Genomic DNA, 13,663 nt, shown 5'->3' with positions numbered 1-13,663 from the left:
GCAGTGACCACTAGACTAGTTAAATAAACAATTCAGCTACATACTGCTTACAACAGACACTTCTTAAATATAAAGACCCCAGAGTAAACCAAAAAATCTATTTTGTGTAAACACTAACAAAGGAAGCTAGTGAAACTCCAAAAGTAAACCTTACACATGGTAACATATATGTTTCAATCCTACACTCTCAAATGGAAGATTTACTCTTGTAGCTTCACTAGCTTCCTTTTTGTTAGTGTTTACATAATATAGTTTTTTGGGTTCATTCTGTGGTCTTTATATTGAAGGCATATATGTTGTGAGTAGTACGTAGTTGAATTGTTTATTTATCCAGGGAGGTTGCTGTATAACACAGGGAGGTCAACCCAGTGCACTGCGACGACCTAGAGGGATGGGAATGGGTGGGGGTAAAGGGAGGTTCAAGAGGGAGGGGACATAATTTCTTCAAGTTGCATGCCAAGTGAACTTTATAGGTAGCCTTCAAATACCCCAACAATCAAGCTGTTTTTGAACTGTTGAACCAGCTTTACTTTTGCTTTTTTAAGTCACGCTCGTTACAATTCTAGCCCATTTGTTCTCTGTGCTGTTCTTAGTCACTTAGTTGTGTCCAGCTCTTTGTGACCCCATGGACTTTAATCCGCCAGGCTCCTCTGTCCTTGGGGATTCTCCAGGCTAGAATACTGGAGTGTGTTGCCATTCCCTTCTCCAGGGGATCTTCCCAACCCAGGGATCAAACCCAGGTTTCCCCCATTGCAGGAGAATTCTTTACCATCTGAGCCATCAGGGAAGCCCATGTTTACTAAAGTGGGTAGCCTATCCCTTTCCCACAGGATCTTCCAGACCCAGGAATTGAACCAGGGTCTCCTGCATTATAGGTGGATTCTTTACCAGCTGAGTTACCAGGGAAGCCTATTTGTTCTCTGCTCAGAATCATTACCAGTGTAGAAGGCCAGGAAGTATTACTTACTATCAACTACTGTGTGGTAGCATACTGGCTACTTGCCTATATTACGTCACTTCATTCTTATAACAGTCTTCTTCGGAAAGAAGTGGTGCTCTTAATTCTATTTTCCATATGAGCAAATTGAGGAGTGTAAAAGTAGGACAATTTACCAAATGAAGATGAACTTACAAGTGATAGATCAGGAAACAGAAGTGGGCAAAATTATATCTACTCCTTCCTAGCCTCATACTCATCCTTCTTGCCATTTTTGTATTTTTAAGACTCAGGATCATACTGAAAACAAGTATTATCTACAAATTTAAACACACATGCTATCACATAACTTAAATATATAGTTAAATATATAGTCAACTTCTAGGAAAAAACCTCTAATTTATATGTGCATATGGTGCAAGAACGGAGAAGGCAATGGCACCCCACTCCAGTACTTTTGCCTAGAAAATCCCATGGACAGAGGAGCCTGGTAGGCTGCAGACCATGGGGTCGCTAGAGTCAGACATGACTGAGCGACTTCACTTTCACTTTTCACTTCCATGCATTGGAGAAGGCAATGGCAACCCACTCCAGTGTTCTTGCCTGGAGAATCCCAGGGACGGGAAGCCTGGTGGGCTGCCGTCTATGGGGTCGCACAGAGTTGGACATGATTAAAGCGATGCAGCAGCAGCAGCAGCAGCAGCAGCAGCAGCAGCATGGTGCAAGGAGATCCAACCAGTCCATTCTGAAGGAGATCAGCCCTGGGATTTCTTTGGAAGGAATGATGCTAAAGCTGAAACTCCAGTACTTTGGCCACCTCATGAGAAGAGTTGACTCATTGGAAAAGACTCTGATGCTGGGAGAGATTGGGGGCAGGAGGAAAAGGGGATGACAAAGGATGAGATGGCTGGATGGCATCACTGACTCGATGGACATGAGTCTGAGTGAACTCCGGGAGTTGGTGATGGACAGGGAGGCCTGGCGTGCTGCGGTTCACGGGGTCGCAGAGAGTCGGACCCGACTGAGCGACTGACCTGACTGACTGATGGTGTATAACTGGGCTTCACTGGTGGCTCAGATAGCAAAGAATCCACCTGCATTGCAGAGACCTGGGTTCTATCCCTTGCTTGGGAAGATTCCCTGTAGAAGGGCATGGCAACCTACTCCAGTATTCCTGCCTGGAGAATTCCATGGACAGAGGAGCTTGCTGGGCTACAGTCCATGGGATCGCAGGGTCGGACATGACTGAATGACTAACCACAGCATATAATGTATAAATATATATAATTATTATAGTAAGTGAAAACTAGACTCCAAGAATATAGCAGGAGAATACACAATAATCCACCAACATGAGGAAATAGTTGTATTTCATGTGTGGAAGTCATCAGACAGTTGTGAAATATTGCCCACGTTCAGTCTATTTTAGGCAGTCCTGTTCAGACTTTTCATAACAGAATCAGTATGATTTAAAATTTTTAACAGATAGTTTCCCACAGATATTTAACAGATCTTTTCATCATGTATTATTATCTCTATTTTTAAATAAACAATTCTCTAAGTTACGCCCTGGCTTCAAGAATCATTTCCCAGGGCAGTCATCTTGACACTATTTGAAAGAGGACCTGCATCTCCTAAAAATTTACATTTTCATGATGTTGCAAGAATTTATTTATTAGCTATTTACATCAAAACACAAAATATCCTTTGTCTAGAATCTTGTTTAAACAGCACTCTGATGGCATTTTCCCCCTTATATACATTTTTCCACTAGAAAATTTTAAAATATCAATTAAAAAATTACAGTTCTAGACTTCTGTGTTACAAAGGAAGACTTAAAATTTATTAAAAATTAAAATCTGCTTTACCCAAATAAAGCTATAAATGTGGTAAAGTCACACAGATTATGGCAAATATGACTGAAATTTAGAACATGTTTAGTAAAAGGATTAGTAAGAAAACTTACTTTATGCTGTTTAACCTGAGACTTAAAGGAAAAAGCATACATTTAAAAATGCACAGCATGTTTTATCATAAGAAACACGGTGAGAATATTTCTTCAAGTATCAGCTTTAATAAAATTCTTACACTATGAGTTGATGTTTTAACTGTTTATTCATTCAATCATTTAGTCATTTAATATAAATCTATAAAATATAATATAAATATACAGAATATCTCTTATATGTTGAGTACTACTCCAAGGGTTTAGAATGTGGCAATTCAAAAACAAAAAAGAAAAAAGTATCTCCACTCTCATGAAAATTTTAAAAGGCGAGATAAACAACATTCAACATAAATACAGATGGTCCTAGACTTCCTATGCTTCACTTCAGACTTTGGATTTGGAACTTTTCCAGCCTTGAGATAAGTGGAATGATGCTCTCTTATGATGCTGAACAGGGCCATGAACAGCAAGTCACAAGTCAGTCACAGGATCAGGAGAGTAAGAAACTGATACACTTAGTAACCACACTCTGAACGCACACAACCATTCTGTTCTTCATTTTCAGTACAGCATTCAATAAATTACTGGTGAAATATTTAACACTTTATTATAAGGAATGCCTGTGTTAGGTGATTTTTTCAGTGTGTGTTCTGAGCATGTTTAAGGCAGGCTCAGCTGAGCTATGATGTTTGGTAACTTAGGTGTGTTAAACGCATTTTCAGCCTATAATATTTTCAATTTGTTATTGGTTTATTGGAATGCGATCTCATAAGTTGAGGAAAAGCTATAAAAAAATATGCAGTAAGTTAGGCAGCCAAGTTAGTAAGTTAGATAGCCATTATTTCATAGCAAATACATAGGGAAAAAGTAGAAACAGTGGCATATTTTATTTTACTGGGCTCCAAAATCACCGTGGATGGTGACTGCAGCCACTAAACTAAAAGATGCTTGCTCCTTGGAAGAAAAGCTATGACAAAACAAGAGGGTGTATTAAAAAGCTGAGACAGCACCTTGCCAACAAAGGTACATATAGTCAAAGATATGGTTTTTCTAGTAGTCATGTACAGATTAAGCATTAGACCACAAAGAACGCTGAGTACCAAAGAATTGATGCTTACAAACTGTGGTGCTGGAGAAGACTCTTGAGAGTTCCTTGGACAGCAAGGAGATCAAACCAGTCAATCCTAAAGGAAATCAATGCTGGATATTCATTGAAAGCTGAGGCTCCAATACTTTGGCCACTTGATGTGAAGAACCGACCAACTGGAAAAGATCCTAATGCTGGGAAAGATTGAGGGCAAGAGGAGAAGGGGGCAACAGAGGATGAGATGGTTGGATGGCAGCACCGACTCAATGGACATGAGTTTGAGCAGACTCTGGGAGACAGTGAAGGAAAGGGAAGCCTGATGTGCTGCAGTCCTTGGGGTCATAAAGAGTTGGACATGACTGAGCAAATGAACAAGATAGCCATGAATTTTATGCAGAAAAATAAAGCAGGGAAATGAGTTAGTAAGTAGGGAGGGGTTTGCAAGTTTAAGTAAGATTATCAAGGAAATTCCTGCAAAGAACAGGATATTTGAGTAAAAATCCAAAGGAAATAGGGAAACAGACTATATGAAAAGAGAGGAAAATGATTCCAGACAGAAGAAACAGCAAGTGCAAAGGATTTCAAGAGCCAGTAAAGTAGCCAGTGGAGTAACTGGAAAGGGGAGATTGAGACCAGAGATGAAAGCAGGTAAGGTAAAGAGCTTATAAATCCATGTGGGTAATTGTGCTTTTTCCATCAAGTACCATTAAAGCTTTTGTGAAAGGAGTGATCTGATCTGATTTTGTAAGATCTGATCTGATTTTGTGCTAAGATCAATGTGAGTGCAGTGTTGAAAGTAAAGTGAAGGGGAGACAACCAGAACTAATGTTCTGCATAAGACAGTAAAGCTGGTAGTCACCTTTATTAGTGATTTAAAAGAAAGAAAAGAAATATAGCACTATGTCGTGTCTGACTCCTGTGATCCCATGAACGGTAGCCTGCCAGGCTCCTCTGTCCATGGGATTCTCCAGGCAAGAATACTGGAGTGGGTTGCCATTTCCTCTCCAGGGGAACTTCCCAACCCAGGAATTGAACCCAGGTCTCCCACATTGCAGGGAGATGCTTTACCAACTGAGCTACACAGGAAAGCAGTGATTAACAGGTCAGCACAAATTTATTTAGAGAGAGAATAGGCTTTCTAATTAACCACATATCCTACTTGTAACATGAATCAATGATCTTAAAAAAACACTAAAGTAAGGAACTGTGAGTTTAATTATATTCTGCTATACTAAACAAGACGTGTCATATAGGAAATTTTGAATGTGTAGATTATAATCTCCACTATAGTTATATATTCATCAATTTAGCAGTGACACAAATAATACCAAGAAAAAAATTCAGTGATTTGAAGAGCAATCATGAACCATACTTTCATCACATCTGCTGAATTCCTGACAGATGCTGAGTGCCATGAGGGGTAGAAACAGTCTGTGAACGCTGTCCTCAAGAATGTGCAGTCTAGCAGGTCTCCAAGAGACAGATCAAATAGACTTTGTTGAAGAGAATCATATTCAAACGGGACTATGTAAATCTTGCCTGACTTTTTAATATATCACATGTGTGTCTTCCTTATTTATAGATGTGTGTATGCTCAGTCACGCCTGCCTCTTTGAGATCCCATGGACTGTAGCCTGCCAGGTTCCTCTGTCCATGGAATTTTCCAGGCCAGAATACTGGAGTGGGTTGCCATTTCCTACTTCAGGAGATCTTCTCAGCCCAGGGATTGAACTCGCTTCTCCTCCATCTCTTGCATTGGTAGGAAGATTCTTTACCACTGAGCCATCTAAGAAGCCCTTTAATTTATATAAAGGGATATTAAATGCACGAATGTCATTTACAACCCCTTTCTACCTGTTAACTGTACCTATCCTATGCTTTTCATGCTTTATTATTACATAAGGGATTAATTACATTAACAGTTCAAGAAAAAATGGTTCTATGTAATTCACAAGAGTCCCTGATGGTTCTGTGGTAAAGAATCTGAATGCCAGTGCAGGAGACATGGGTTCAATCCCTGAGTCAGGAAGATCCCCTGGAGAAGGAAATGGCAACCCACTCCAGTGTTACTGTCTGGGAAATCCCATGGACAGTGAAGCCTGGTAGGCCACAGTCATGGGGTCGCAAAAGAGTCAGACATGACTGAGTGACTAAACAACAACAGCATACTATTCACACAGATTTCAAAACTATAGTAATATTTATATAGAAATATTAATTCAATCTCCTCTAAAGCATAGCTGTCTTTTTAAACTGTTAACCAGTCTCACTAGATATGGTTCTATAAGGTCAATGAATAAAATATTCAGGTCAATAAGATATAGAGTTGACCTCTGCAGTTGGAAGACAATTTTTCTTGACAAATGTATTTTTAGTTTTGGGGGATAAATCAGGAAGAGAAGGGAATTACTTATTGAAATAATGGAGATTCCCACATAACTAATTCTGTGGCATACCTGGATTATATAGGAATGAATATGAATCTGATTTTTAAAGGTCTTTTAAAAAGCTGCCCCTCTGTGTTTTAACCTACTTGCCAATCAACTCTCTTCCTAAACAAACCAAAGGGCAGATCTAAGAAACTGGCCAGATTTTAAAAAGAAACAAAATGAGATCAGATATTCTAACACATATTATAGTGAAAATCTGGTTGGATAGACATCTTATTAATCTTTGCCATTATACTGGGGATTTTTTTTTCAAGTTTATGCTGATACTAGGTTGTTTACAATAACTGTAATTGTCAGATGGAATTTAGTTGTTACATTGCTATTATCCTTATTTCAATTTCTTGCCATGATATTATAATATTTATTTTGCTAATCTAGAACTCGGGGTACCAGCATGATTAAATTATTTGCTCAATATATGATGTGAGTAAATAGTAGAATTGGGAAAAATTAATAATTCCATAATAATAAAAACCTAAATTTGTAAAATAAGTACCTACTTTCTTCTCAGTAAGTATTATATTTTTTTTCTAATACTTACCTTGAATGTTAAAATACCAGAGAAATTCCCCAGTATAATCTGTAATGATGCAATCAAGGAAATGTAGTGGTGACTGCTATTTAAAATAGCAATTTATTAAAAGTATTTCACAGAGAAGCCAACTATATATCAATGACAAAAAAAAAATAAAACTGGCGCTTGTTGAAATTCATGCATTTCAAAATAAAAAGGAGAACTAATAAATGGTCAAACCTCTTGCCGAATCAATGGCAAATAAACATTTAGTGATATTTACCTATTCATTATAAAACTGATGCCCTTGTCTCCTAGCTGAATAATAGCCATATAATGATGAATAACCTCTTAATCCTTCATGCTGTAGGTGAAAAAGACTGAAGTTATGCTATTTTGAAGACATGCTGAAGTGTAGTAGAAAATGAGATGTTTTATGACAAAAGAGATGTTGGCTGTACTTTCCCATATAACTGAGAGGATAATCTGGTATTTCTTGAACCCAAACAATGTATGGACCCCTTGACACTATATACCAAAAATTTTCCCTAAATTAGGTCTTCAGATGCCAATTTAGTAAATACTGGCATAGTTTGGAGTCCGAATTCAGACAACTCAGGATGAAATTCCAGTCCTACCTGTAACAGACTTTATTAAAAGGCCAAGTCACTTAACTTTTTAAAGTCTCAGCATTCTTCAACTATTAAAAGGGATAATAATACTAGCTACTTTATAGGCTAATTGTGAGAAACAAATGAAGTAATAAAGATGTCCACATTTTCTATGTTGCCAATGCATTATAATATGCCTTCCTGCAGCTTTGCTCCTTAATTGAATAGGTTCTAAGAACCTATTCAGTTTGTTACTCAAAGCCTGACGCCAAACAAGAGGTCTAAAGCCCTTTCCTGTCTGTGGAATTCCCGTATAAAATCTGGTAACAAAACCTGTTTAGCTTTTTATATTATTAAATCATTGCCTAAATTAAAACCTTGAGACAAGCAGAAATAAGGATTTATTTTATTTAGTAAATTGCTTTCCCCTTCTCTTGAACACATGATGAGTTGATTTACAGGCGGTAAGAAGGGCTGAAGTTAATAAGGACATGGGTGGGTGCCATCTGGGGTTATGAGACCATATGAGGACACATCTCTATACCACTTCCACCAGGTGTATTTCAGACAGGTAAATAGATCTTATAAACATATTTCTGCCACTTGTTATGAAGACTGAACCATAAAAGATGTCTGAGTATTCGCTCAACTTAAGGCCATTAAACGAAAGAGATAAATGAAAGAATAGGAAAACAAGTCCACAATACCTCTTGAGATACCATGTGGGAATGTATGAGGGGAGATGCAAACAAAATGGGAAAATCGAAATAACTTTGTTGAAAAAATGGGTTTTCAGATGCACACTTTGACCTGTCGAATTAATAATGGTCAGTATATTGAATAAAAATGATTTAGTAAAAACTTGTGACTGCATCATTCAGTTATAAATTAGAAGGAAAAAATGCTACTCTTTTTAATAACAAATACAGGCATACTTTGGAGATGCTGCAGGTTCAATTCCAGACCACTGCAATAAGGTGAATATTTCAATGAAGTGAGTCATATGAATTTTTTTGGTTTCCTAGTGCATATAAAAGTTTACACTATATTGAAGCCTATTAAGTGAGCAACAATACTGTGTCTAAAAAAAAAAAAACCATATCTCAATTTTAAAATACTTTATTGCTAAAAAAATGCTAAATATATCTGATCCTTCAGTGAGTCACCATCTTTTTGCTGGTATTGAGTCTCGATTGGAAGTTAATGGCTGCTGAATATCAAGGTAGTGGTTGCTGAAGGTTGGGGTGGTTGTGGCAATTTCTTAAAATAAGACAACACTGCTGCATTGATTTACTCTTCCTTTCATGAACAATTTCTCTGTAGCATGCAATGCTATTTGATAGCATGTCACCCAAATGCTTTCAAAACTGGAGGCAATCCTTTCAAACACTGCTGCTACTTTGTCAACTAAGATATGTAATATTCTAATTCCTTCTTTTGTCATGTCAACACTCCTTACAACATTGTCACCAGAAGTAGATTCCATGTCAGGGAACCAGTTTCCTTGGTCATCCATAAAAAGCAACTCCCCATCTATTAATCATGAGGTTGCAGGAATTCAATCATATCTGAAGCTCCATTTCTAATTCCAGTTCTCTTGCTATTTCCACCTCATCTGTAGTTACTTTCTCTAGTAAAGTCTTGAACTGCTCCAAGTCATCCATTAGGGTTAAAATCAACTTCTTCCAAACTCCTATCAATGTTGATATTTTGAGCTCTTCCTATGCATCACTAATTTCTTAATGCCATCTAACATGTTGAATCCTTTCCAAAATTTTCAATTTATTTTGCCCTGATACATCAGAAGAATCACTATCTATGACAGCTATAGTCTTACAAAATATATTTCTTAAATAATAATACATAGAAGTTGAAATGATTCCTTGATCCATGGACTGCATAATGGATCTTGTGTTAGCAAGCATGAAAACCACATAAATCTTACTGTACATGTCTATCAGAGCTCTTGGGTGACTAGATGTGTTGTCAATGAGCAGTAATATTATGAAAGAATCTTTTTTTTTTCTAGCAATAGTTCTCAACAGTAGGCTTAAAATATTCAGTAAACCACCTTGAAAACAGCTTGCAATCATCTAGGCTTTGTTGTTCCATTTATAGAGCACAGGCATAGTATTAATAGATTAAACACGATTCACATGGGCCCTGGGATTTCTGGAATGGTAAATGGGCATTGGCCTTACCTTCAAGTCACTGGCTACATTAGCCCTTACAGGCTAAGAGAAAGCCAGCCTGTCCTTTAAAGATTTTAAAGCCATGTATTGACTTCTTGTCTCTAGCTATAAAAGTCCTAGATGGCATCTTCTTCCAATAGAAGACTATTGAAAATCTGTTGCCCCTATTTTCATGATTATCCTCTGCATAACTTGCTGCAGCTTGCATCTCATCTATATCAGCATTTGCTGCTTTACCTGACACTTACATGTTATGGATATGCCTTCTTTCTTTAAACCTCATAAATCATTCTCTACTGGCTTCACAGCTTTGTTCTGCAGCTTCCTCACTTCTCTCAGCCTCTGTACAATTGAACAGAGCTAGGGCAGTGTTGGAGAAGACTCTTGAGAGTCCCTGGGACTGCAAGGAGATCCAACCAGTCCATCCTAAAGGAGATCAGTCCTGGGAGTTTATTGGAAGGACTGATGCTGAAGCTGAAACTCCAGTACTTTGGCCACCTCATGTGAAGAGTTGATTCATTGGAAAAGACCCTGATGCTGGGAGAGTTTGGGGGCACGAGGAGTAGAGGATGACAGAGGATGAGATGGCTGGATGGCATCACTGACTCGATGGACATGAGTTTGGGTAAAATCCGGGAGTTGGTGATGAACAGGGAGGCCTGGCGTGCTGCAATTCATGTGGTTGCAAAGAGTCAGACACGACTGAGCGACTGAACTGAATTGAGGGCCTAGCTCTGGATTAGGCTTTGGCTTAAGGGAAGGCTGGTCTCCCACATAGAAGGCAGATTCTTTACCATCTGAGCCACCAGGACGCCCTATAAAGAAGAGGCAGGGTAATGTATGAAGTTCTAGTGACTGCTCATGTGGGTTTAGTGACAGAGGTATGTAAATGTGTGTCAGTGTGGGGAGAATCAGAGCAGTATGAGTTCTGGAATATGCTAGTGAGTGTCAGAATATTGTAAAGATAGTGTGTTCCTGAGTGCCTGAGATTTGTTGAGGTTCCAGGCAATGGCACCCCACTCCAGTACTCTTGCCTGGAAAATCCCATGGACGGAGGAGCCTGGTGGGCTGCAGTCCATGGGGTCGCACAGAGTCGGACACGACTGAAGTGACTTAGCAGCATAGCTAGTTTGATCTGTCAAGATCAATAAAATGTTCACAGGTCAGCAATAATGCTACCTTGCTTCCTAATCATTTGTGTATTCATTGCAGTGGCACTTTTAGTTTCCTTTAAAAACTTATCCTTTGCATTCAAAACTTGACTAACTGTTGCAAGAGGACTAGCCTTCTGCCTATCTTGGCTTTTGACATGCCTTTCTCATTAAGCTTATTTAATTCTAGCTTTTGATTACAAAGTGAGAGATATGCAACTGTTCCTTTCATTTGAACACTCAGAAGCTATTGCAAGGTTATTAACTGCAGGGTTAGTAATTTCAATGTTTTATGTCTCAGGCAATAGAAAGGCCCAAAGAGAGGAAGAGAGATGAGGAAATGACTGATTAGTGAGCAGTCAGAACACATGCAACAGTTACTAAATTCATCTTCTTATATACGACCATGGTTCATGGACCCCAAAAAGTTGTAATAGACCTTGCTGGTCCTCCCCCTCCACCTGACCCGGCTCATCTCACGAGGTCTGGGTGAAGAGGTTTCTCCCCCTACTTGCATCACCAGGTTGGCATCTTTGGGGAGCTGTGGCTTTGGCACCTGGAACACAACGCCCCTTGCCACTGTGTCATGTGCTCTGTCGTACCCTCTGCCTCTGGGGTAACGAGCATCCCTGCTGTGGCCACCTTACCTAGGGTGAGTCCCACGGAAGGAAGGCTGCTGGCTTCCTTTGCCTTCATATCCTCTGCCCTAAGGTACCAGAGCCCAGGCCTCCATGTATGGCTCGGGCAGAGCGTCAGCCACGTTGTAAGCACCTCTTCAAGCAGCCACATTTGGGGAAATGGAATGGAGGAAAGGACACTGAATGAGAAGTCTCATCATCAGGGCTGCAGTCTTAACTTGGCACAAGCCAGGGGTGCAAGGGTATTTCTTCCTCCACCTGAGTCACAGAATGAAGATGATGCAGAGGAAGGCCACAGCTGACTCTTACAATCACGTTGCAAGAGTGAGAAAAAAATCCTTTGTGAGATCAAGCCCTGAGCCTTTGGAGTGGGAGCACTGACTCCAAGACCCTAGACTACCAGAGAACTAACCCTACGGAGTATCAAAGAGTGAGAACTCACACAAAGGAAACCACTTGAATACAAGACCTGGCATCACCCAACCACCCTGTGCAGGACGCCTCTAAACAAGCTCACTGCAGGTGGGTTCCTTACCACTAGGGCCATCTGGGAAACCCTTACTCATTTTCTACTCATCCAAAAAAACAGCTGTAATAGCAACATCAAAGCTCACCGATCACAGATTACATATCAAATATAATGATAATGGAAAAGTTTGGAATACTGAAAGAATTACCAAAATATGACACAGAGACATGAGGTGAACAGGTACAGTTGGGAAAATGGTGCCAAGAGATTTGTTGGCCACAGAGTTGTCACAATCCTCCAGTTTTTAAAAAAAGAAAAAAAAAATGAAATGCCTGTGAAACACAATAAAATGAATCACAATCAAATGAGCTCTGCCTGTTAACATTACTGTGGTTGAGCTCAAAGAATAGTATACATAATTTGACCAAATTATATTAATAGTTGAGTGTCTTGCTCCATGTGTGATCTAAAAGCATAGGTGGAGAGTAAACCTGAGCAATGAAACATCACTATTTATTGATTCTCTATCCCAGGAGATGACCCAAGACAATAGACAGCAGCCTCATTCCTGACTGGAAAGTGAGACGGCAACTTTTAGTGACCATATGACAGGGGACGACTGCTGTGACTGGCAAAGGACGAAGCTGTCTTTATCCAGAGAGGGATGAAGTCTGTTTTGAGGCTAGGATTTTAAGGGAATTCATGTACAAGATTTCATTAAAGTATAATTCATCAGTGTAGTAGTTTGCCTGCCTTCCCTGATTGTACTCTGAGACTTCCTGACAAATACTATTAACTCGAAGCTGCTATTCAGTTGCCCATATGAGTAGAAAATGAGTAAGGGCTTCCCAGATGGTGCTAGAGGCAAAGAATCCACCTGCAATGCAAGAAGATCCCCTTGAGGAGGGCATGGCAACCCACTCCCTTATTCTTGCCTGGAGAATCCCAAGGATAGAGAAGCGTGGCGGGCTACAGTCCATGGGGTTGCAGAGTCTGATACAACTGAAGCAACTTAACATGATGAGTAGAAATAAATCCACACCTGTGGGCAATTGCTATAGTACTGAGTCCCTGCCACTACCCTGCTGCTCAGGTCAAAATGAGTTCCAGATAGGTGGAAAGAGTGTCTGCCTTGAGGCCCACCAAATAGCTCTTTGCAATTCTTGAATCTGGGGACCCTGGCCATAATGGGTCCTGAACCTAAGGGGGACAGTTTGTACTCCCGTTGATGATGAACAGCATCCATTAGGGAGATGCCTGGTGCCCATCTGGCCTCCTGAGAACGTAACTAACTCCCAATGGCTGGTGCGTTCCTCCACTGTGACCACACGTGAAAACACAACCTCTACAGTGTACAGTGTCTGTCATCAGCTATTTTAACTACATCTTCTCCACTAACCCCAAACTCCTCTGCTGCTCTGCGTCCACAGTGTCAGGGAGGACTGGCTGAGAGTCTTTCCTGTGCTGACTGCAGAGAGTGAGGGAGGAATAGGCTGACTTAAAGAAGTCATCTAGGCTCAATATTTCCAGTCTCAGCCTTCAGTCAATCAAAGAAAATTTGTATTTGGAATAACAGTAAAATATAGGAACATTCTTCCAGATTCCATCCTATTTGCAACCCTAGATAATTTGGGCGTATGGTTATTCTTGACTAAACATTTCGACC

General features: G+C 39.7%; 1 protein-coding gene across 6 annotated transcripts in view; it reads right to left on the bottom strand.

The window, feature by feature from the left end:
* The window catches only part of LAMA2 (laminin subunit alpha 2), a 693,105-nt gene that overhangs the window by 509,760 nt on the left and 169,682 nt on the right, over positions 1–13,663 (bottom strand). The window lies entirely within an intron of this gene.

This window comes from Bos indicus x Bos taurus, chromosome 9 (genome assembly GCF_003369695.1).
Source record: "Bos indicus x Bos taurus breed Angus x Brahman F1 hybrid chromosome 9, Bos_hybrid_MaternalHap_v2.0, whole genome shotgun sequence".
NCBI lineage: Eukaryota > Metazoa > Chordata > Mammalia > Artiodactyla > Bovidae > Bos > Bos indicus x Bos taurus.
The sequence above is the reverse complement of the archived record's forward strand: the minus strand, read 5'-3'. Positions and strand labels throughout refer to the sequence as shown.